This window comes from Caretta caretta, chromosome 1, assembly GCF_965140235.1.
Source record: "Caretta caretta isolate rCarCar2 chromosome 1, rCarCar1.hap1, whole genome shotgun sequence".
NCBI lineage: Eukaryota > Metazoa > Chordata > Testudines > Cheloniidae > Caretta > Caretta caretta.
In genome coordinates, this window is record NC_134206.1 from 87135016 (window position 1) to 87159451 (window position 24436).

At 41.4% G+C, this 24436-nt stretch overlaps 1 long non-coding RNA gene across 1 annotated transcript in view; it reads right to left on the reverse strand.

Moving 5' to 3' along the window:
* Positions 1 to 2108: 2108 nt before the first annotated feature.
* The window catches only part of LOC125637956 (uncharacterized), a 94872-nt gene continuing 72544 nt past the window's right edge, over positions 2109 to 24436 (reverse strand). Inside the window, exon 2 of the long non-coding RNA XR_012668830.1 lies at positions 2109 to 2591. This is a non-coding gene — a long non-coding RNA (uncharacterized LOC125637956). The remainder of the gene's footprint in view (positions 2592 to 24436) is intronic.

Genomic DNA, 24436 nt, shown 5'->3' on the forward strand with positions numbered 1-24436 from the left:
GTAGGGGTGGGGGGACAAGGGTCTGTCTGTCTGTGTGATGCTTTTGCCAGGACCAGGTCAGGAACTGGACAGGTCAGCTCTTCAGAACTCCTGTAAAAAGTTAGTAAGCAATCTAGCTAGAAATGCGTTAGATTTCCTTTTGTTAAATGGCTGGTAAAATAGGTTGTGCTGGATGAAATGTATATTCCTGTTTTTGTGTCTTTTGTGTTCACCTATGCAAATTGGTCAAGGTTCCTACCCCACTCTGAACTCTAGGGTACAGATGTGGGGACCTGCATGAAAGATCCCATAAGCTTATTCTTACCAACTTAGGTTAAAAAGTTCCTCAAGGTACAAACTTTGCCTTGTCCTTGAATCCTATGCTGCCACCACCAAGCGTGTTAAACAAAGAACAGGGAAAGACCCCACTTAGAGATGTCTTCCCCCCAAAATAGCCCCCCAAGCCCTACATCCCATTTCCTGGGGAAGGCTTGATAAAAATCGTCACCAATTTGTATAGGTGAACACAGACCCAAACCCTTGGATCTTAAGAACAATGAAAAAGCAATCAGGATCTTAAAAGAAGAATTTTAATTAAAGAAAAAGTAAAAGAATCACCTCTGTAAAATCAGGATGGTAAATACCTTACAGGGTAATCAGATTCAAAACATAGAGAATCCCTCTAGGCAAAACCTTAAGTTACAAAAAGACACAAAAACAGGAATATACATTCCATCCAGCACAACCTATTTTACCAGCCATTTAACAAAAGGAAATCTAACACATTTCTAGCTAGATTGCTTACTAACTTTTTACAGGAGTTCTGAAGAGCATTCCTGACCTGGTCCCGACAAAAGCATCACACAGACAGACAGACCCTTTGCTTCTCCCCCCGCCCCCCCGCCAACCCAGCTTTGAAAGGAACTTGTCTCCTCATTGGTCATTTTTGTCAGGTGCCAGCGAGGTTATCTTAGCTTCTTAACCTTTTACAGGTGAAAGGGTTTTGCCTCTGGCCAGGAGGGATTTTATAGTTCCTGTATAGTTTTATATTTCTGTATACAGAAAGGTGGTTACCCTTCCCTTTATATTTGTGACACACTCCTTTGCAGAGTTTTCCCCAGATCTTCTGGCACAGTCAGCAGCTTTGCACTCCATCCTCTCTGGATCTCTTGAAATCTGCACATATTTTGAGGAATTTGCTTGAGACCCATCTTGGTGGAAGCCATTCAGGTGCCATGCCATATTTTATAAATTTTTGTCAGCATTCTGGGGTTTCCCTCCCTTCTGGCTACAGCCCCAGGATCCCTCCTGAGAGACCTAGACTACACAGGAACCAGCTCTCCTTGGCGTCGGTGGATGCTTGCGCCCTCCCACCCCTGGCCCTGCCCCAACTCCACCTCCTCCCTGCCCCTATTGGACCCCTCCCCAAATGCCCACCCCAGCCCCACCTCTTCCCCAAGCATACCACTTTCCTCCTCTTTCCCCGTCCCTCCCAGTGCTCGCCACGCGAAACAGCTGTTTCATGGCGCAAGAGCTGGGAGGGAGGGGAAAGAAGCAGGATGTGGCGGGGCGCTCAGGGGAGGGAGAGGAGGTGGATGTGGGCTGGGACAGGTCAGGGAACTGCTGGTCGGTGCAGAGCACCCACCAATTTTTCCCCGTGGGTGCTCCAGCCCCAGAGCACTCATGGAGTCGACACCTATGTTAGGCTATATTAAATTATCCTTGACTTCCCAATGTGTTGGTAAGGGGTTCATGTAATAGGACCTGGTAGGGTCTGCTGAATATTCCCCAACATATACACATCCCAAACTCAGCCTGGAACAATCCACATAGTACTGTGAGCTGGAAGATGATGATGTGAAGGTGAGCAACCCCTCTCTTTTCTGTGTTGAAATAAGAAGATCCATGCAATTCACAGAATATCTCTTCTGTGCGTGCATCCTCATAGTGTGACCTAACCCACATAATTCAATATGTTTATTCTTCTTCAGCTCTGCAACAAAAACCCTGGTGGAATCAGGGGAGAGTTTTGAAATTCAAATGCTTCTGTTATTATTGTTGGTTTAATTTTATAGAATTGCTTTTGGTATGGAAAGCTGCAAAAATTAAATCAACTAAGAGATGTAGGGTCATTTTTTATTCAAATTTTAATCATATACCAGAAAAAATATTCTGCTTCTGACGTAACCATGTTACCAAGTAGGATACATGCAACATGCAGGAGTGGTTGCTTTAAATAGTTATTTTATTGATAATATTATGCAAACACTTTTGAATAGGCCCCAATTCAATAAGGTAGTAAAGCACGTGGCTAATGTTAAGCATTTGCGCTTTCAAAGAGGTTACCCATGCACTTAAAGTTAGACATTTGCTTCATTACGTTGAGTTAGAGCCTTATTTTCTATTTTACTATTAGAAATTTTTAGAACAGTTTGGGACTGCACAGCTCATAAGATTGCTGCAGTGGTTGGACATAAAGCTGCTTATTTACTGCTTCATTCAGCATTCTGACGGTTTCTCTTCCAGTTCTTTTCCAGATTAGATAGTAGCCATAGAATGAGTTGAGGAATAAGATGATCACAGTGGACTGGGACTCAGATGAGTGACTGAGTCTGTGAAAGATAGGGGAAAGCTTACAGATTTGTTGCATGTCTGATTTTATAGTAAATAAACTGTTTTCAAATGGTTACAGTCCAAGCTTTAAAAACTTCTATTCTAAAAGTAGGAATAATAAACGTGTATGTGTAAATAAATAAATAAATAAAAATACGCACACCAGAGAAAACAGAATTCTGTAAATTCTGTAAAGCTGTCAACATAAGCCCAAAAGAGAAAAACCTTCAGGTACATAAAGATGCTAATACAGCCTTCAGAGATTTCTCTCATTTTGGATTCTGCTTAGTAAGAGCCTGTGGTCCACATGGCAAATACCCACACACTTAATAGGATATTCTGTTCCTCTACAAAAAGAACAGGAGTACTTGTGGCACCTTAGAGACTAACCAATTTATTTGAGCATGAGCTTTCGTGAGCTACAGCTCACTTCATCGGATGTATACCATGGAAACTGCACATCCACCAATGTGATATATGCCATCATGTGCCAGCAATGCCCCTCTGCCATGTACATTGGTCAAACTGGACAGTCTCTACGTAAAAGAATAAATGGACACAAATCAGATGTCAAGAATTATAACATTCATGGCTGCAGTTTCCACGGTATACATCTGATGAAGTGAGCTGTAGCTCACGAAAGCTCATGCTGAAATAAATTGGTTAGTCTCTAAGGTGCCACAAGTACTCCTTTTCTTTTTGCGAATACAGACTAACACGGCTGTTCCTCTGAAACCTGTTCCTCTACATGCACTAGAGATATGATCAGTCAGGAGAAAAAAGAGCCATATCTGCTCTCAAGATAAAGGTATAAAATTATGCATTGCCTATTGTAAACTCTGACAATGAAGTGTTGCTTAATTTTTACTGGTCACTATGTGGGTCTTTAAAAGGTAGGAAAAGACCAGTTTTGTAAACAGAGCACTGTATCCATGGCAAAGTTCAATTACACTTTTAACTTATCTACTGTGATGGTACAAAAAACTCATACTGGGCAACATAGAGTTAATGATTGACTGTGTGTTCAGGTGGTTCTCATCTGCTGCACCTGTGGGAAATATCAGACTAGGAGAGAGAAAATAGAGGAACCCAGCTCAGTTGGTGTCAGACCAGCAACAAGAACAGATCTCCTGTCCTTAGCTCCTGGAGCAAGGCCTGGCTAAAGACACGGGCTCAGCTGACTGCTCCCTGATGACCTGTTGTGGATCCACTTATGATGGGACTATTCTTTTGACACTAGCCAGTTAGCCCAGTTGGGGCCTCCAGTTTTACAGAAGCCCTTTAAGTATGATGCCCAATCCATGGGAAATTACATTTCTAACTACTTCATTTGTGTATATTGACAAACAAGGGTGGACTATCCGGGGTCCAGATGGAAGGCTGAAACCTGTTAAAATTGGACTGAAGCATCCAGACACCACAAAGCAGATGTGTGGGTGAGTCCTGGGGCCTGGCATGGGAACTCTGGTGCCAATATGGTGATGAATGCAGGCAACCTTCCCACCCTGGAGAAGGAGAAGACTGACTAACCCAGATGATCAAACACTCTTGATCGAAGGCTGTGGCACTCTGGACCTAAGGGACAGTGACAATATATATCTAGAGCATCTAATGAAGTACATGACTGAGAACCAGCAGCATGAACAGGGAGCCCCGCAGTGTTTGCAACTCCTGCAGCAAATGGCTGCCCAATAGCAAGACCTGGTTCAGGATTTAGGGGTGCGGTAGCAGAAACAGCAGCAAATGTTGGTCCGAAAGGTAATGGCCTTATTGCAGCCTCAAGGATCCCTCAGTGTTTCCCTCCTGGAGTTGTAGGCCCTGTCTGAGACATGTGACTATGCCAGTGAAACTCACAAAAATGACCCCCAAGGATGACCAGAGGCTTTCCTGGTAATGTTCAAGTGAGTGATGATGACAGCCCAATGGCCACCTAAGCAATGGAACATCCTATTACCACCTTACCTGACTGGATCAGCACAGGCTGTGTCCCCCTCATTGAAAGTTGTGGCTTCCCAAATCTTCCACAGACAAAAGTGACTACACTCAACTAGCTTGACATCATTGAGGTGACTTTCTGACAGAAGTTCCATGAAGAAAAATATCCCTGTCCACGAAGTGGCCCAGAAATTGACAGACCTGTGTTGGAAGTGGTTTAACCTTGACATTGGGACTGGAGTTGGGGCAAATTAGCTCATGTGGAGGAGCAGTTTGCCCTCATACCCCAGCTGGGGGTAGGAACTAGTTTCTCAAACACTGACCTGAGGCCAATGAGGCCACTCTATTCAAAGGAGAACCTAGCCAGGAGAATCGGCGGTCTGAGAGCCTGGTGTTGGACATGCCAGTCTCCAAGGAGTCAGCATATCACAATACCTAGGACTGGCCTTCTTTGGTAAACCCCGGCACTCTAGACTGAAGCCCAGACAAGGGCCATTGGGACTGCAACAATCTCCTCTGCAGGGAATCCAGGGGTCAGAGAAGATGACCCCCTGCCCATCCACTGGTTCTCTCTGTTCTAACTCTTGCTGCATGAGAGCTCGTTTGTTGCTCCTTAATCCCCTCAGCCAGAGCTGGGGCCCCAAACATCCTCTTCCTCTGACCATGATTCAATAAAGTCCAATATAGATGCGGGAGAATGTTGGCCTGGAACAGATTGCCCAACTAAGACACCTTCTGAACACCTTCCTGATGGTGCTCTGGCCCAGACAAACACACCTTATTCAACATCATGTCCAAGGAGAGCAAAGAAAACACATCTGAAAGAATCCTCTGCCACATCCCCAAAAATGTGGGTTGCTGTTATAAAAAGGACTTCTGCACCATGCTGGAGCAAGGAGTCATTGAAAAGTACAACAATGACTGGTGAATGTTATTGTATTTGTCCCTAAACCAGGTGGCACTACGTGGTTCTGTATACACTTTGGAAAAGTTAATTCTGTCTCCCAAATTTGATGGCTACCCCATGCCCTGGGTGGACAAATTGCTAACCCAGCTGGATGAGGCCCACTCTATCACAATATTAGATCTAACCAAGCGATTTTGGCAGATTCAGCTTATGCCAGAATCATATGAGAAAACTGCTTCTGCCACCTTGTTGTGTCTTTGTGATATTAAGATTACCTCCTTTGGCCTCCATGGTGACCCAGTGATGCTCCAACAGCTCACGTACCAAGTCCTCCAACCAATGGTCCATATGCTGCAGCTTATTTAGACCAATGTGGTTATGTGTAACCAAGACTGGGAAACCCACTTTGAACAGATCACCTCCATCCTCCTGTCCCGATGGGAGGCTGGCCTAACTGCAAATCCAGTGAAATGTAAAGTCAGAAAAAGTTGAGACCTGGGCTATACTGAAGGAAAAGGCCAGGTCGGGCCTGACGTAGACAAAGTCTAAGCCTTGAAAGACCACCCAACCCCAACCCCCAAAACAGCAACAACATCCCAGATCGAGAGGTTTTTAGGGCTCAACAGTTATTACAGCCAAACTCTGCCAATGTTATCTATGGTAGCTGCACCGCTCACAGACCTGATTAAGGACAGCAGTCCCGGGAAAGTTTGATGGTCTGAGGTCTGTGAAAGAGCTTTTCAGGCACTCTGAAAGACCTCCTGTGTAAAGACTCTGTCCTATTCAACCCAAACTTTTTGAAATAATTCATTTTGCAAACTGACATCTTGGAAGTGGGACTAGGGGCTGTGTTATCCCAGAAAATATATTGAAAATAGTGGAAGTTAGGAGCCTAAAAATCTTTGAGAATCTAGGTCTAAATGGCGGGAAATGACCTCTCCCCATCAGTCATTACTTCATCATAAATTAATAATTTTATTATTCAAACATTTCCCTTAGATCTCTGCAGTATGTGCTTAGCTACTGGGTCTAAATAATCTTAAAAACAATATCATCAGCACGCATGCATTACTTCCTGTTGCTGCTCCCACTGTAATCCTTTGTACTATACATCAATCAATCAATCCGATTAGCTGTGCCAAATTTTTCTAAGCAAGAAGAAATAAACGCGAAAATAAGGACAGAGCTGTCTGGTGCAGCTTTGCAGATCAAATGATTTTGAGATCATTCCATTCGTGATGAGTGCAGCCTTAGGCAATTTTTTTTAAAAAAGGTGTCCTTGAAGCTAAATTTTGCTCACGCTTTGAAGAAATATATTCCATTTGGCTTAATGTCCTTTTTTTCTGAAGCAAGTGAAATAGTTACTGATGAGCTACAGATCTTCAATTTGTTAGCAATGCTTATTCAATTAAAAGTTTAGATCTGGAATAATAATTTTACATGAAAATGCCTGCAGCCCAACAGCCAAAACTTCTGCTATGATCTTGCAATCATAGTTGATTAGCCATAATTGGCCTATAACTTTAGCAACAAAAGAGATCGTTCTCTGAATCATAGAGATACTAAACAATTTGCATAAAGATGGAAAAATGTTCATGAACCTAATGAATAATTTTAATAAAGCCAACTTAGTTTTTCCTAATATTGTAAATTTGTTGTGTTTTTATTTTCCATATTTTCCCCTCTGAATACAAAGTTTTTTTTTCCTTGTGTGAGTAATAAGAAGTCAATTATATCACAGAGCAGTAAAATGGGAAGTCTGAACCAAAGGCATGTAAATGGTGAATGTGTGTTTTAAACAATGTGATTTATCCATGTGCATGGCAGCATGAAGGTGAGCCAAATATAGCTAAGGTCTTCTGAGCAAAATGAGGCTTTTAAGGGTATGTCTACACTGCAATAAAAGCCTGTGGGGCATCAAGTCACAGAGCCCAGGTCAACTGACTTGGGCTCATGGGGCTTGGACTGTGGGCTAAAAATTGATTTGTAGACATTCAGGCTTGGGCTAGAGCCCTTGCTCTGATACCCACTCTCCTCACCCAAACATCTGCACTTCAATGTTTAGCCCTGCAGCACAAGCCCCATAAACCTGAGTCAGCTGAGTCCGGGCCATTACACGGGTCTTTTATTGCAATGTATCCATAAGACCGGTACTGGGTCTAGAGCAAGATAATAAGTTCAGAAGAATGACTGACTTGTAGTGTAAACTCAAAAACCAAAATAAAATGTTCTCATCAAAACTGAACTGCAGAAAAACTTGGAAGGATGAGAATGACTGTAAATGAGTGCTCTGTCCCGAGCTTCACTGCTCCCTATTCTATAGTTCAATCTATGTCACCATTCTTAAAAGCTTAGCCACAGAAGTTATTTCAGTTCTGTGTGGACCTGTATGTTGGAAACAGATATTGCCTGACCTATAAGACATATTTCTTTGCTTTTCCATTGAGTACATTTTGTACATTTGTGTTGGTTCCTGTTCCTGAAAGATTGACAGGGCTGGAGAATGAAATCCTCTGTTGTCCCCATACATGCATAACACACTCCCTCAGCAATGTGCTGAAAGTCCAATGTGAAGAACTATAACTATCTGTAGCAGGCTAGCTTTGTCTGAATGCCTATTCATTACTCTGCTTCTTTGCTGAGCCTGTCAAGAAGAGCGTCATTTGTGTTGGTGGAATTATTTTGTGGATACTTTTTTACACGGAATTGGACTTAGACAAGCAATATGTAAGCCATCAAATGCTAATGTCTTTCAGCTGTAACTGACCTGAAATGGGTTTGAACCAGAGCCCTAAAGCTGAAACATACTATACTAATCCTGATTAATCATTTTCCCTTTCCTTTTCAACCTTAAAAATTGTGAGTACTTTTCGTCTGAACACCAAATAGCTTCTTTCTATGTAGAATCTTGAAATCTCAGAGTTGAATTCCTGAACTGGGAATTTAGACTGTAATATTTGGGCCATGTGAACACTGATTAATAAGGGGCTTAAATTTAAACTCTGTGTGTGTGTGTGTGTGTGTGTGTGTGTGTGTATAATCCCCAAAAAACTGTGTATATAGCAGATGCACATTTTGGCTCAGATTCTTGGCCCCTGCTAAGGAGAGCACTATACAGCTTAGGAGGTAAAGTGTAAAGGTGGCCTTTGTGTTCTGATCTGTACCAGGCCAGTCACCACCCAGCATAACTTAGAGCAGCATGAAGGTTGCAATACTGCAAGTAGGAATTGCAAGGATAGACAGAACTTGCTCATGCTCTCTTTCCCCGAACCACGCATCAGGGATGGGGTGGAGGGATGTTGTCACACTAGCTCTATATACTACCGAGCTTACTATGCCCTCATACTTAGATAAAGCTCTTGTGACTGGCTCGACTTGCTTTCGGGCCAGAATCCACCAGTCGTCCAAACCTAAGTGGCCACATTACCCTCAACAATCTTGGCGGGAAGCGGTGTGGGCTGAGGAATGTTCTGGCAGCCCTTCCTGCAGCCCCCATTGGCCTGGAGCAGTGAACTGCAGTCAGTGGGAGCCACGATAGGCCGAACCTATGGACGTGGCAGGTAAACAAACTGGCCTGGCCCACCAGGGGTTTTCCCTGAACCAGTGGAGGACCTAGTTTGAGAAGCACCACTGTACAGTAACTCAATGAAAAACTTATTTTATATATATGTAAAACCACTGTAGGACTACTTTCTCCCCCTGATTGTTATTCTTCTGCTATTAGAATAAATGTTATTGTTGTGGAAACAAAGCATTTATTTCAGCAGTAGGCATTGACTGTACTATTGATCAAGAAAGCTATTACTAGACAAGTTCTTCTCAGTAGGGATTGCATTCCCATGCAATAGCAAAGCAAGAGTAAGTTGGCTGGTGATATTAAAACGGTGCTATCCTCAAGCTGAAAATGACTTCTGAGGTGTACTCACAGCTGATTAACATCACTTCTGCCTCCCAGTTGTGGGTTGAAAATCTTTGGGAGTTTTCAGAAGAAGGGAGGAGAGGAGGTTTGGGATTCACTATGGAAGAGTCCCATCTCACTTTGACTTAACCCATAATGTCTCTCACATTCATTGACTTCCCATATTAGCAATCTTTAGCCTTCCACTGAAACATCAGCAAACAACCTAATTATAAATTGTTTTTTGTGAAGCATGTGGAAGATGCCTGTAATAATTTATAAATACAATATGTACGGTTATGTGAGTACCAAGGGTTAAATTTCAACAAGAACTGTCTTGCAGGCAGGGAGACAATAAAGTACTATTCACCATACTTAATGGGACAATATAGGTGTGAGTCCCTTTGAAGTTGAACTCAGCAGAGGTAAATACCCTGGGCTTGGTCTAGGGGAGAAAAATGGACAAAAATGATATGCAACTATCTACAAATACTAAAGAAGCGATGGAAGGGAAGGAATTATTGACCTGGACATGCAGGGGAATGAAAGAGACACAGGGATGGATTTAACAGCAAAAGACAGCAACTTTATTAACTTTAACAGGGGGTGGCCAGCACTCCTTCACTAAATACCAGGCATTAATTTGGGTCCTATGCAGTGTTAAATGGCCTCCATGCCAAATAACCAGCATTCAGAGTTGGTTCTTCTCACCTATATCCTAAGATTCATCGAGCGGGGAATGAGAGAAGACTTTAAGCATCCCTCAGTCTTCAAAGATTTACCCCTAGGTTAATAAGGACCCTGAGTAATCTCCTGAGATTCAGGTTTACCTTTGAGAGCTGGTCCCTTTGAGCCTGTCAGGCATACTAAATATTGACTAAAAGTTATGACAATATTACAAACTCACTTATCAATGTACAGCTTTTAATTTCCATCCTTTCCCCTTACTTACCTTAAGCCAGGGCCCCCGCTTGCTGCAAGGAAGGCAAAGAGCCCACCGAACCCTTCTGAATCATGCCCCTTGGGAACAATTCCTTTCTGATTAGGGTGACCATACTTTCTGTTTTGGCCAGGACAGTCATCTTTTTAAGCCCTGTCCTGGATATCCCAACTTTTTTTTGGCATTTGTTCCATTTGCTCTTGTTTGATCATCGGTTGGCAAGAGCAACCAGGAGAAATGTCCAGTTTTGCAAAAGAAAATGAAGTGTGCCCCCTAACAGGGCACAGAGGAACATTTGGGGGGCAGCAGTGATGCCAGCCCTGCCCGCTTACATTCTGGGACATGTGTCAACCCTATTTCTAATTTAAAAAACTGATGATTGATCATCTCCACAGCATACAGTGTATATCTGCATTGTCAGGTGGGGGAGCAACTGCAGCAGAATGGCAGCTTCATGTCCTGAGGTCTTCATATAAAAGAAGAGGAGCAGCATAAGAGACAATCAAGTCTCCCTTCTCCTCACAGCACAGCCAACGGCAAAGGGAGAAGTGGAGAAATCTCTTTCCATCTCTTCCCTGAGGAACAGTCTTCGAGTGAGTTCTGAAGAAAAGGAAGCTAACTTGAGCCTGCCCATTCCTTTCTCTCCCTCCTCTCAGGACCCACAGGGTTGTCTTTGCCTCTGCTGGTTTGATCAAAAATCCCTCACACTGAGTTGACAGGGTGGGGGTAGACAATTACGGTGTGAGAATACAGAATAATAGAGAGAAAGTGCTTTACATTAGAGATGGGGGGAAATAAGATATAAAAAATTATAGGGCAGAGGGAGCCTGGGGATGAGTCAAGTTGACTTTCATTAGGCAAAAGTTCTAATTCCTTCTCATTGACTCATTCCTGGCAGTATTGCCTGGATGTGGGCTTCAAAATAATGAAATAATATATATAGGATGGCCACTAAGATGCCATCATTGAAGTACTGAAGAATAATTTACACAAAATACTTGAGGATCTCAGCAAATAAATAAGCCCCAAGCCTGCTTCAGACAGGTAGTTGGACTGGAAACCAGGTTATTTCCAAGCCTATGATCTGTGGCCAAGGTTTTTTTAAAAAATGGGTGCATAAAGCTAGGCTACCAGATTCATATTTAAGCACCTGAATAATAAATGACCTGATTTTCAAAATTACTGAGTGTCGCACTGGCAGACCAGATGCCAGTTCTTGCTAAGGCTTTAGACTTCAGCCTAGCCCTTACAAATTCATTGCTGGAAACCAATCTGTTTCACCTGTGGGTCAGTAAGATTAAGATGGGTACTGGACTTATGCCAATGTGTTTAGTGTTTAAACTTTATGAAATGTTTGCAGTGCCGAGTTTACAATGGCTCCAGTGGCTCCATGGAGCCGGGCCCATGCTCAGAGGGGGTCCCAAGCCTGCTCCGCTTGCACTGCGCCCCAAGACCCCACTGGCTCCCCCTGCCCACCACTTGCTCCTCTCGGCCTGCCCGCCGGCTACCCAAGGGCATCTCTCCTCCCCCTGATCCCACCCCCTCCTCCTCTCAGTCTCCTGGCCAGACCCCAGTGCACCTCCAGCTCTGGGCAGTCTCTGCTTTCCACCACCTGTGGGGCCCCACCCGTCTCCCTGGAGTTGAGCCGCTTGGGACTGATGCAGAAGCCTGGCCAATCTCAGCCAGGTGTGTGTGTGGGCTCAGGGGTGGGAGGGGGGGAACAGTTTGAAGGGCTTGGCTGGGACCCTGCAGGCAAGTGCGTCTTGAGGGACCCCGGCTGGGGCAGGTCCCGGTCTGGCTGATCGCGCCACTCCCGAGGGGCCGGAGCTATTCCCAGCCCTGGGACCAGCCCTGGCTGCACTGCTGGCTCAGCCCAGCAGACACAGTCGCCTCCCAGCAGGGCCAGTGAGTGCGGCTGGGAGGCAGGGCTTGGGAGAGTGGGTCTGTGGGGAGTATGCGGGGGGGTGCTGGGCTGTGAAGGGGTGGGGAGGATCTATGTGTGTTGGGACACTAGGGAGTGGGGGTTCTTTGGGGGGTGCTGGGCAATTGTGGTGGGGCTGTGGGCAGGGGTGGTGTTTTGCACGGTGCTGCGCATTTGTGGGTGGGGTGGGGGAGCGCTGGGCATAGTGGGTCCAAGGGGCCTCTGGCCATAAGGAGTCAGGGGGTGTTGGGCGGGGGGACTGTGTGGTGTGGCATGGGCCTTCCCCTGAGGGGAAGGGGCATGCTGGCAGCACAAGGCCGGGCAGGCCACACTGCATCTGGCAACTGCTGGTTTGTAAATAGTGCCCTCGCACTGGGCGGAGCAGGGCTGCCCCTGTCATGCCATGCCCCATTGCCTCTGGCTGGCCCCACGCATGCTCCATTGCCTCCATGGTGGCCCACAAATATGTTTGGCGCCGGGCCCACAAAGGTTTAATCCAGTCCTGTATGTTTGTATATTGCTGCATGCATTAATCTCACTTATCTTTATGACATGCTATAAGGTAATATTTAAGTTTTTGCTTTGTAATTGTACAAAATGTTTGCTCTGAAACTGTGAACTTGTCAGGAGGGATCATCTCCTGCCCATCAAGAAGGGCTATCTAAACTAAATGGGCCATTGTGAAACATCAGAATACAAAGTTTTCGTTAATTGCCTCTTCATACCCATGCAGAGGATACTTGCAAATGGACTCTTCCCATCAGCTTGAATTCTGGAAGAAGAAAATAAAAATAACTGACTGGAGCATTTTTCATCTGTATTGCTGTTTGGACTCTCACTGGGCCGGAGCTACAAAACAGAAGCGGAGATTCCAGGGTCAACCTGAGTTAGCCCTAAAAGCCATTCAGAGCTTATTACAACTCTGTCATCTTTTGAAACCATACAGAATAATTCATTTGTGTGTGTATATATATATATATATATATATATATATATATATATATATGCCTGCTTTAAACTTGTAATAACTCTCTCATTTCTTTTATTAGTTAATAAATCTTTAGATAGTTTTCTATAGGATTGTCTATAAGCGTTGTCTTTGGTGTGAGATCTAAGGTATATATTTAACTGTGGTAAGTGACTGGTCCATTGGGACTGGGAGTATCCTGAATCTTTTTTGATCTTTGGTGTATAAGAACCATCTGTCACTAATTCCAGCTTGACTTGGTGGCAAGTTAGACTGGAATGCTCAAGGGGACTGTCTCTGACTCCTTGGTAAGACTGTTATAGTGCTTTAGGAGTTCACAACTGTTACCTGATTGGTGAAATCTAATTATAGAACATACAACCAGTTTGGGGTCTCTGCCCTGCTTCTTGACAGTCTGCTCTGAGGTAGGCACTCACTATCATGAACCACTGTAGACAGACTGACACTGAGAACCCACAGCTCTCATGGATTTCAAAGTGGATGGTTGAGTATTCAACTATTGAAAATAGGACCATTTATTTAGATGCCTAATATGGTCTGAGGCGCCTACATTTAGGCTTCTATTTTTAGCATTTTGTCATATTATTAATGCATTTAAAAAAATTGTTTTCTGTATGTGTGCATATATGTGTGTCTAATATGTATATATTAGACAGTTTATGTATGTTCTTCTTTTCTTTTTTAAGTATTTTGACACAATTCTTAAAATGTGCTATTAGGAAAACATCTCTTTTTCTCCCAAGTTAGCTCTAAAATAATCTGCCTAATGAGTAGGTATGTACAGAGAGATTGATATACAAATATGGATGGCATTTAGATTTGGGAGTTCTAATATACAGGAAATATTCAGATACCTGAATATGAAAGTTGAATAACAGTTTGATCTATCCATTCTGGAGTATTGCAAACTCCTTCCACCACAGGCCCTTACATCCTTTAAAGTATTTTGGGGAGATGTGATTGGCTTCTATTTTCTCCTCCTGTTCCAATCCATGTCTCCTTGGTCAGGATGGATTTCTTCTTGTGATGGTTAGGAGTTTCTGTTTGGCTGCAAGACCATCACCTCTTGTTGGGTATGTAACTGGCTGCTTCACTCCAGCTTTCAAAGAAGTTTTTCTGGGGGATGGAAACCTATCTTCCTGCCCATCCTGCACCAGGAGCACGGGACAATTTTGATTCACTACTGTCACTGCTATACTTGTTTTGTGGCCTGAGATGCCTCCAGGAAACTTTTAACCACTACCTAATATATAAGGAAAGTTCCAAGTACACAAAAGGGAGATGGGGAAAGTTATAGTTTCCTCCAAAAGACTTCAAAGGTAAAAAAGTCTTTGGGACTACATAAAGGGGGGAATGTTCTGGTATGCCCCTGTGGAGAAAGGGTTGGGTTAAAGTTGGGCAACCTAAATATCTAGGTCAAATTCTCCCTCAGTAGCATCAATATCTGGAAAGCCTGTGGGCCTGATTTTGATTTTGATATGCCGATATAAATCAAATCAAGAGTAATTCAGCTGGAATAAATGGGGTTACACCAGTGTAAAATGGGGCTAAATTAGGTTGGAATCGGGTTCTTTTCCAATTCCACATCTCAACCAATCAGTTTCTTCAGATATATTTTAAGTGTCTGCTTTCTGGAAAGCTTTTACTTTGCCTGATCATGGTCCTAATGTCTGTGGGGTATTTTTCTCCTACAGTAAATAAAGTTGTGCTTAACTTCGTGCTTTGATTTCAAAGGAGTTTGTCTGCACAGCTTCAGCTGCAACTCACAAGTTTTTTTTTTTTTTTCCATTTGGTGTTGCTGGACCTTCACAAAGCAACTAAAACATCTCTACAGATCTTTATGATAATATACCGTGCTATGTAGTATTGTTAAGATCCATATTGTACGAGTAAAATTTATGTTGTACACAATGTTGATGTCTTTATTTACTTTTCCAACCTTCTGGAGAGAATGATTTTCCTTTTGTCAGCTTCTTATGTTAATTTTCTTAATGATTATTTATTCTTTCTGTTAGCTTTATTTCTCCTTTTTAAAGTACATGTTCATTGCTTGTGAAAGGTGCCCGATTCATTGGAAACCAAGAGCAAGATTGTCAGATGTAGGTGCACACCAATTACAAGAGCTTAAACTATGCCCCTATTCAGTCAAACACTTAGGGAGAGATTTTGAAAGGTACAAATGGCAGTTTAGGCTCTTCATTCCTTTTGACTTTCATTGAGGGTGAGGCACCTAAACTGACTTTTCTGCCTTTGAAACTCTTCCCTTAATTCGTGTTTGCACATGCAGTTTTGTGCCCATAACAGAAGTCTATACAACTGCACGTTGCTGATTTTGAATATCTAGTACTGAAAATCCAGAATTCTCTCACCCATTGTGCAGGGGCTGGGGACTTAGCCTCCTTTCACCCACTTCTCCTCCCTAATGCCACCCTCACAGGGAAAGAGAGGCTCAGTGTAAATCTTCAGAAATGGGAAAGTCATGACTCATTTTTCTGTACACATTTGAAAAATATTTACAGTTCTTTATCCCCTTGGTGAATACAACCTATGAAATCTGGACAGTTCATATCTGAATCTCTCAGGCTTTGAGGATTTAGGGCTTTATCCTTCCCTGGGGCGGGGAACATGGAAGAAGAACACGGGGCCCAGGAAACTCTACATGTCTTTGGAATAAGGAAAAGTTCTAGAACAGTATAATATGAGTAGCAAGCCACAGTATATGGCCCTCACTTTTCCTTAAAGTTGTGTTTCTTTTCTCTTCTGGAGCAGCCACCATTAAAGCTAAGAACATGGTTCATTTTCTATGCCTGTTCAGTTCTTAATTTCACTGGAGAGATTGTTAAGAGGTCAATGTACACATTAAGTGAAAATAAATAAAAGCAAGTATTAAACTTTTAAGTTAGTGAAACCTGGCCTAGGTGTCCACTCAAGAAATTGACATAAATCAACTGCTTTTAATAAAGGAGGGACAGCCATGCTATCTACACATTTGTGGATATGTTGTAGTGGTTTCTTCAGACATGTGACTCCTAGGAAGCACGCTAAGGTCAATTCAGAACTTGTGGAAGGAAGGGCAACATCATGGCACATGAGACAAACAAGTATCGCAGCCTCTTTGCTAGCCAAGCTGCTGGAAGAACAGTCCCTCAGGGGTTAAGGAGACACCATGCCTGCAGGTTGTGGGGAGGATTCCATTCCACAGCTCCCATACATTTTGCTGCAGAAAAGTTGTTCACTTGGGGGACAGAGGTGAATTTCATCCTCAGGGAAAACTACTGGCAACATAAGTCCAGCAAGACCTGTTACATGCTCCGGTATGCTGCATACCATGCCTTTATCATTGCTGTCAGTAACATATTAAAATGACAACCCTTTTAGAGCAATATGTCGATTATTTTCTCCAAGTGCACAAATAATAATAATTTTAAAATTGCATAGAGTAATCATTCAGCACAATATCAATAACACTAAAATAATTCCCTGGACTGCAAAAATTACAAGATGTCCCTTATTTAAGTCACCCTCTTAGGAAAAGCATGAGTGAATAGACAGGCCTTGCAGTGTATTGTGAAAGGCAACAGCCTCAGGCTTTATTAGATCAAGGGGGGAAGCAAATCCCAGAATCAAGGACACTCCACTAATAAACAGCCCTGTCTCTTTGGGCCCAGACCTTCAAGTCTAGGGACAGTTATTTTAAATGTCCCAGCTGATTTCAGCTGCCAGGTTGGAATATGAAGAGAGAGGTGATCTCTAAGATGAACAGGCCTCAAACCAGAAAGCCTTTTACAGCTCAAAACAATTATTTGTTGAATAAAGTATATGAGAACATTTGATACTATTAATCAAATAAATTGTTCAAGCTGGCCCCATAATGTAAAAATGAATATTTGCATCAATAATAGCAAAATTAACAAAATAACATGGTCAAATATATTATCTGACCAGCTTTAATCCAATCATCATTATGCATACACCTTTTTTCATATGTGTAAATCTGAGATATTAAAACACCCATCTGTGTTAATTTATTCTAACTAATTTTCTGTTTTTCCTTTTTTACACTGTGGATAAGGGACTCATTTGCGTCCAACAAAAATAATGATAAATGTGGTAAAACTCGCGATATATTTATGAAAAATTGAATGAACACATATTTATTTATTTAGTATGTGTATTGTGGTAGCACCCTAGTGAATACAATGCTTGAGCTGAATTTTGATGCTATATCATAATTAATCAAAAAACAGTTCAGGTTGCACAAAGGGGCTGAGTTTGGAGCTATCTGCCCAGATGACAGACCTCTCTCCTGGTTTAATACGGGTATGGCTGAATCCTATAGTATCTGTTTCCCCCACCAATGGAGGTAGCTTTTCTGGCATTAGAAGGTCTCTTATCAGAGATAGCAAAGGAAGGGTCAGAATGCAGCTGTATTCTGTCAATCTTCAACTGGGCATGTCGTCTCTTAGAAAAGCATAGACAGCTAATGAAAGAGAGTACTGCTCCTAGGCAGCACTAACTTACATCTGGGCTGAAGCTAGATTAGATCTAGCTTGTAGAGGGAGTTCTAACCAGTTGCCAATGCCCTTTTTCCCATCCCTTTATGCAAAGCAAATGTTGGCGCAGGAGAGATTCTGGGTCCAAATTTGTAATTTCTCCTTTAGTGAATAAATGGGTTATGCAACAACTTCCAGTTACCAGCCCAACAGTCTTTTTTCCATATAGGTTGAATTGTCTTTCTTCCTCTGAGAACATATACCATTTGAATGTATATTTCAAGAGCTTTGCATGCACCATGTGAGATTTATATAGATGTGGAGCAACTTGAGATATAAAGCTCTGTTTGTCCTTTTTCTCATCTTCCTTGAAAATGAAAGGTAAACAATTTAGATTACAGCTAAAAAAAATTAGAACCAATCTTAAAACAAAACAACTGAACAATATTACTGTCTTCTTTACCATTCTAATATACAAGTAACACTGCAACAAAAAGTTCTATTTATGAACTTTTCTCCATTTTCATATCTGTCCTTATATTTCTAATAAATCTCTGATCTCATGATATTTCGTTCAAGAGTCACCAATGTCTCTCATTTGTCAATCAACCACAATTTTAATTATTTTTAGTGAGAAATATAAATACAAGGAGCTAGAAAGTGCCATATGGAAAGAAGCTACGTAATTCCTGAAAGACTTAAGATAATATTATACTGAAAAGATAATATAAACCTTTGATAGTAAAGAGCCCTTTCAGCACAATACTTCAGTATATTGTATTTCAATACTTTTGTATGCATTATTACTTATTATGAATGTATTTGTATATCATTAGCTCCCACAATGTGCTAAGCATTCTCCAAAAATACAGGAAGACACAATCCTTTCCCAAAGAGGTTAAAATCTAAGTCCATGGGCCTGATTCTTGGTTTCCCTTCATCTTGTCTAGTTATGTTTACACCTGCATAAAGTAAGTACAATGTGAATGTAAAAATGCTATCATTTTGATTTGCACAAAATTACATACTGGACCAAATCCATGCTCAAGCATCATTTGTTATAGGCAGTGCTGCAGGTGACATCTATAGTTAAGGTCACCTAATATTTTCTGTTATTAGACCCTGTTTTCACTGGTTATCATTTTGCCAAACAGAAGTCATTTGGGTGGAGATTTTTCTACGCTAGATATCTGTCTCAGGCTAATTTAAAAAAAATCAGCAAAAATGACTCAGCAGTTGCATAGAACAAGTTTAGGACAAAATAAATTGTTTTGTCCAGGGTAAGAAATTCTTACAAGAATTTTGCTGAGAAGCTCTAATGTTGCCTTTCTATGAGGCACAGACATGAAAGTTGGCACTGGGATAACCCTGTGTAAGGGATGTTTCTTTTGCTATCTCCATGAAAATCACCCAAATTTGGCCAAGTTATAAATCTCTTTAAAAGTTACAGTTCACACATGCTTAGGAGAAGATGTTTAGTGTTTGGCAGCAGTATCCTCTGAAGATTCTATCAGCACTGAGTATGCTGCATCACTTCACAGTTCCAACACACTGACCAACCTGCATGTGGACCATCGCCACTGAGGGACTGAGCATGTTCCATCCTGGAGTTTCAACTTTCAACTTTCCTTGCAATCACTCCTTCCACCAGGAGCCAGTCTGGCCCCAGGCAACAGAAATGAGACCAGATAAAGACACTTCTGTGCTTTCAGTAACCCCTACAAATGGCCAGGCAACATGGAGAAGAAGGCTTGACTTGAATGCAGAAGGGTGAGGAAAAGGATAGGAATAGGATGGGAGTGGCAGGAGAAAGGGGATGGGGCTAGGAGCCAAGAAGGGAGGAACAACAGCCAAAGTGAGCAAGTGAATTGCAAATGAAGGTACTGTGCTTTCAATATGTTAAGGGCTATAAAATGTTAAATACTGTGCAAACCCCAGACAGAGGAACCTCAAGTTGGGCACCCAAATTAGAGGGCACTTGAAAATTTAGCCTTAATCTCGGTATCTCAGATCCCCATCCATTAAATTGAGATAATAACTCCATTATACTTCATAGGGATGTTATGAAGATAAATTCATTGCTGTTTGTGAACCACTCAGATACTCTGGTGATGAGCCCCATAGAAAAGCTTATAAGTAAATTAATTATTCTGTATTTAGTGCAGGCTTTGAATCGTATATGGTAAATAAGGCCTGAGGCAACACACTGAATGTTAAAGATAAAAAGAAACACTGAACTCATTCAGTGAGCACAATCCCTCTTGTGCACTGTATGGGACAGAGGTTCTGTGGGAAAAAAAATATATAATTGTGTAATTTAAGATTGTGTCATAATCCGAGGGGAAGCGGAGATGTCAGGTTGCATGGGCAGCCTAGTTCTGTAATTTTCTAACTTTTGCTTGACTTGACTTTGCAGCCTTAATATATTTTCATTCTCCCCCTTCCCCCTGCTCCCCCGGCCCCATGTAATATTGCAGATCTTTTAGCAGTTCCACAAATGGTTGGGCTGTAGATCTGACAAAACTTTAAAAGGGACATACCATTACTGACGGCAGCTGTGTAACAGTTACACAGCCACACGGCACCCTTCCCTGAGGAGGGGAGGTCATGTCTGTTGCCCAGCTGAACACCTTGGTACTCAGGAATTTAGAGGTGATGATAGGGAAAATTCCTGCATCTGTCACAGCTCCAACAGGAAGGAATGCCTGGGACTTATAAGGCCGCATAGCCATCTGGATTGCAGATTCAGCAGAGAGAAAGAGAGGGATTGATCTGTGTATGTGTTGTTAAGGTAAGAAAATTACTTACTCTGGGCCCAATTCTAGCGAGTAGCATTTATGCTAGATAGTATCCATATTATCAGTGGGACTACTTGAGTAAGTCCTTAGTGTAAGCAAAGGTTGAAAAATATCAGGGACTCAGTGGCAACAATGTTCGCAATCTGATCACTGGGGTAATATCGTCCAGTTAAACAGAAATAAAAATGGATATATTCATTCAATTGTAAGCTCTTCAGAGCAAGAGGTGTGTCTTTTATGTGTTTATACTGCATTGAGCACAGTGGAGCCTCAGTTGTTCTTTGGGGCTTTTGAGAATGACTGCTACTGATTATATTGCTGGCATTTGATTATCTTCTGGGGCTTTGTTGAACTTACTGCTCAAAATGTAAAGCTGACCAGAACTCAGCTTAAAGAACAAAAGAAAAGTGTCTTTCACCTTTCATCTTTATGCTTGGATGAGCCTTTTAAACTGTCTTTAGCTAGTTCACATGGTTGTAATTATTTTGAGTTTTTTGAGAATTGCACCACATTTATACTGTGCTTACCAGTCAGGGAAACAATGATGCACTAATTAGCCCTTTGTCTCAGCCCTTTGTCGAACGCATTCCAAATGCAAGGTGAAGGGTGGCAGCATTACTGTGCTGACAAATAGCAGATTTTAACTCAAAAAGTTGATATGAGCTTCTCAAGATGCATTGTGGGGCAGCCCAAAGTTGAAGCAGTCATTGAAAATGATGTGTTCAGGAATTTTAAAGGAAAAAAAAGGAAGGACGGGGGGAATAACAGACTGCTCCTCCGTGAAAGAAGTGTTTTGTCCAGCCTGCTAAAATGAGCTAATTGTTGGTGTGTGGAGCTGGCATAAGTCCAGAGTTTTCAGACCTCACATTTTCTTAGCTTTTTTTTGTTTGATACACTTTACAGTATTTCTAACTGGTATAAAGATTTCTAACATCCTTCTTGTGTCGAAAAGGACAATAATGTTATTATTTTCATTATGAAGTGAGAATAGTATTTTGTGACTCATTTTCAAAGAACAAAGGAAGGTTCCACATACTTCAGCACATGTGGTGATATAGTAGATGCTGGATTAGAATCAACAGACTTTTGGCCTGAATTTAAGAGATCTTTGGTCTCCTTGTGTTTTAAAATTAAAATTTACACTCAGTGTTCCTCCCTTTTTTCCTGCTGAGATTTCTCTCTCTCACTTTCTCTCTCCTTCATAGTGAGTCACAATCATGCATACCCTGTTAGGATTATTGTAGATTCTTTCTTGCTTTCTTGTAATTATTTTTATTTTCATTTCAGTAGCATCCAGAACCCCAGTCAGGTAGAGGACCTAATTGACTAGCCACTTGTAAAACACTACTGAAAAAAAGGATTTATAAACATTTATTTTGACAAAAGCCCAAAATAAATTTCAGTGGTATTCATGACCCTTTTTATTAATTTTCCAGGGACATTCCTTGGAATAACTTTGTACATGAGGATTTGTGCAAAGCAAAAGTCTTCGGATTCTTCAAGCAAATATGATTTCATATGATGGTTCATGTCATAAGTGTTCACAAAACCATCTTGGAATCCCTTTTAATTTTCCTCCTCCTGTTTATAAAAGTTTCTGTCATCCAGTTAGGCAGAAGAGACAACTGAAACTTTGTGATACACCAGGAAGAATAATGTATATGAAATATTGAAGATGTAATCAAAGTAAATAGTTCAAGGGCAACCCTGAGGCTGAAATATGTTCCCACAGAATATTTATTGAAATACTGTGAATAGCCATAACATTTGAAATAATCCAAAGCCTGTTCTGACTAATTCAGAAACAGAAAACCGCAAAACACACAGAGGTTAAGATTTGCAAAAGAGCTCAGCATTTGCCTAACTCCACTTTCATTTGAAGGCAATGGGTGTTTCAGTAGGAAACTTGAAAATCTCAAACTGAACAAGTTATTTGCTAAATACAATTCACTCAGCTGTATTTTTAACATTCAGGGATTTGATGAGTAATCAGTTACTGTCCAAATCAGTTACTGTCCAGTTGCTGTCCAAATCCCACTGGATAAAAAAAATCTTGTTCACTGAAACATGTGAATTGACAGAGTGTATTACAGTTATAATGTGTATCTTCAAGTTTAAATGCCACTGCATTATGACAGGGGATGTTTTAATAGTTCATTAATACATTCCTTGAGTGTGCATAAGTGTCTTCAAACACTGAAGCATGTATTCATAAACCTTATAATTTGTATAATCTTGAAAGAATTCTGTTACATCTTCAACTGTAAATTTAATTTGTTTTCTCAACAAATTTTTACAAATCTTAAGAAAGGGTGCTTTGTATACTATCCTGCTGGTGTGGAAAATCATTCCTACTATAAAGATAAGATAAAATAGTGAGGAAAAGTTATACAGTCAATCCTGTTCTCTACTAGTTTGAATGAAGTACATAACCCCCAGGACTCCTTTTACTTCTCATACCTCTGTTACTGTACATGCTACTTGACAGTCAATAGGTATTTTTCTCTTTCACTTTTTATTAGAAAACAGTTCATGTTTGTAGGTTTTGCAGTGGGGAAAAAAAGTTGAAAGTGGCTGGTGAACAAATAGGGGCTGGTGATAGACCAACTAGGTACTGTATAAGTAAGATGGGACAGGAGCTGTGTCCCAAGAAGCCAAGAAGAAAGTGAGCTATTTTAACTTAAAAAAAAAAAAAACAGTAGAACAAGCTAGAATTAATTAATTATTATTATTATATGTTGGGCCATATTTTTTTGGTCCACTGACACATGCATTGGTATGTTGCAAGTCTACACATCTTCAATCATTAAGGCATGGCTCTGAATCCCTGTAGTTCTCTTATCATATCTTATTCTCATTAGGAAGGAGATACCACATTTTGGCAAACTGAAATCTCACTTGAAGATTGAGCATTCTAGTTTACAACTGAACTTGAAACTGTTGAGTTTCATGTCCTGCTTTTGACAAGATTGTTGTATTTTTAAAATGTTTATTTTATTTCCCCAGTGGTCTTTAAACCTGTTTTCAAAGCCATTTAGTCAGGATATGTTTTTAAACATATTGTCTCTTGCAACAACAGTTTCAAAGGGGGGAAATGTTTCTTGAAACTCAAAAGATTTTTATTAAACCCCAAACCAAATAACTCCCAAAATGTTCTCAACGTTTCACAACTCCCCCCTTAACAGCACTTAATTCTGCTGTCCCATATTATATGCACTTCCTTTCATTTCAGAATATATATTGCATGCTATAGCTTCCAGGCCCGACTGAGGACTTACCAACTGAAGCCTGCTCTTTTGCCATTCACCTGCGCTAATGGAGGAAGAAACCATAGGGAACATCATCTCATCCCTTCCCACACCATAGTTGTACTGGATTATAATTCAAAACCAAGAGAGCTCCAGGTTGGGGGACCAGCTACTACCCAGGCACAATGGTGCCAAGGGACTTATTAGAAGCATGATCACAGCTTAGGGTATGCTCAGAACTTTGATACTCTGATGATGCATGCAGTAGAACAACCTAACACTGATCAAACACATACTTCTCCCAGTCATCATTGTACAGCCAGCACCAGGCAAAGCACTATGTTTCTCCTTTCAAAGAAGCATTTCCATTCAACTGTCCTGAAAACTGTGCCAGCAAATACTTTTTTGCTGTATAACTGCATCTACATTCAAACTTTTGCAGGTACAAAAATGTCATAAAAAATAACCCCTGGCAAAATTCTAGTGTAGACCTGGCATTATTATTTATTTTAAAAGCTAAGATAGGAGAACACTTGAGAAGCCTTTCTGCGTCCCTTTACCTGGCAATACCCTACCCTTCATCGTATCTACCTCTCCCCCCAGCTTAGTGTCATCTGTGAACTTGCTGACGGTGCAATTAATCCCATTATCCAGATCATTAATAAAGATGTTGAACAAAACCGGCTCCAAGATCGACTCCTGGAGCACTCCACTTG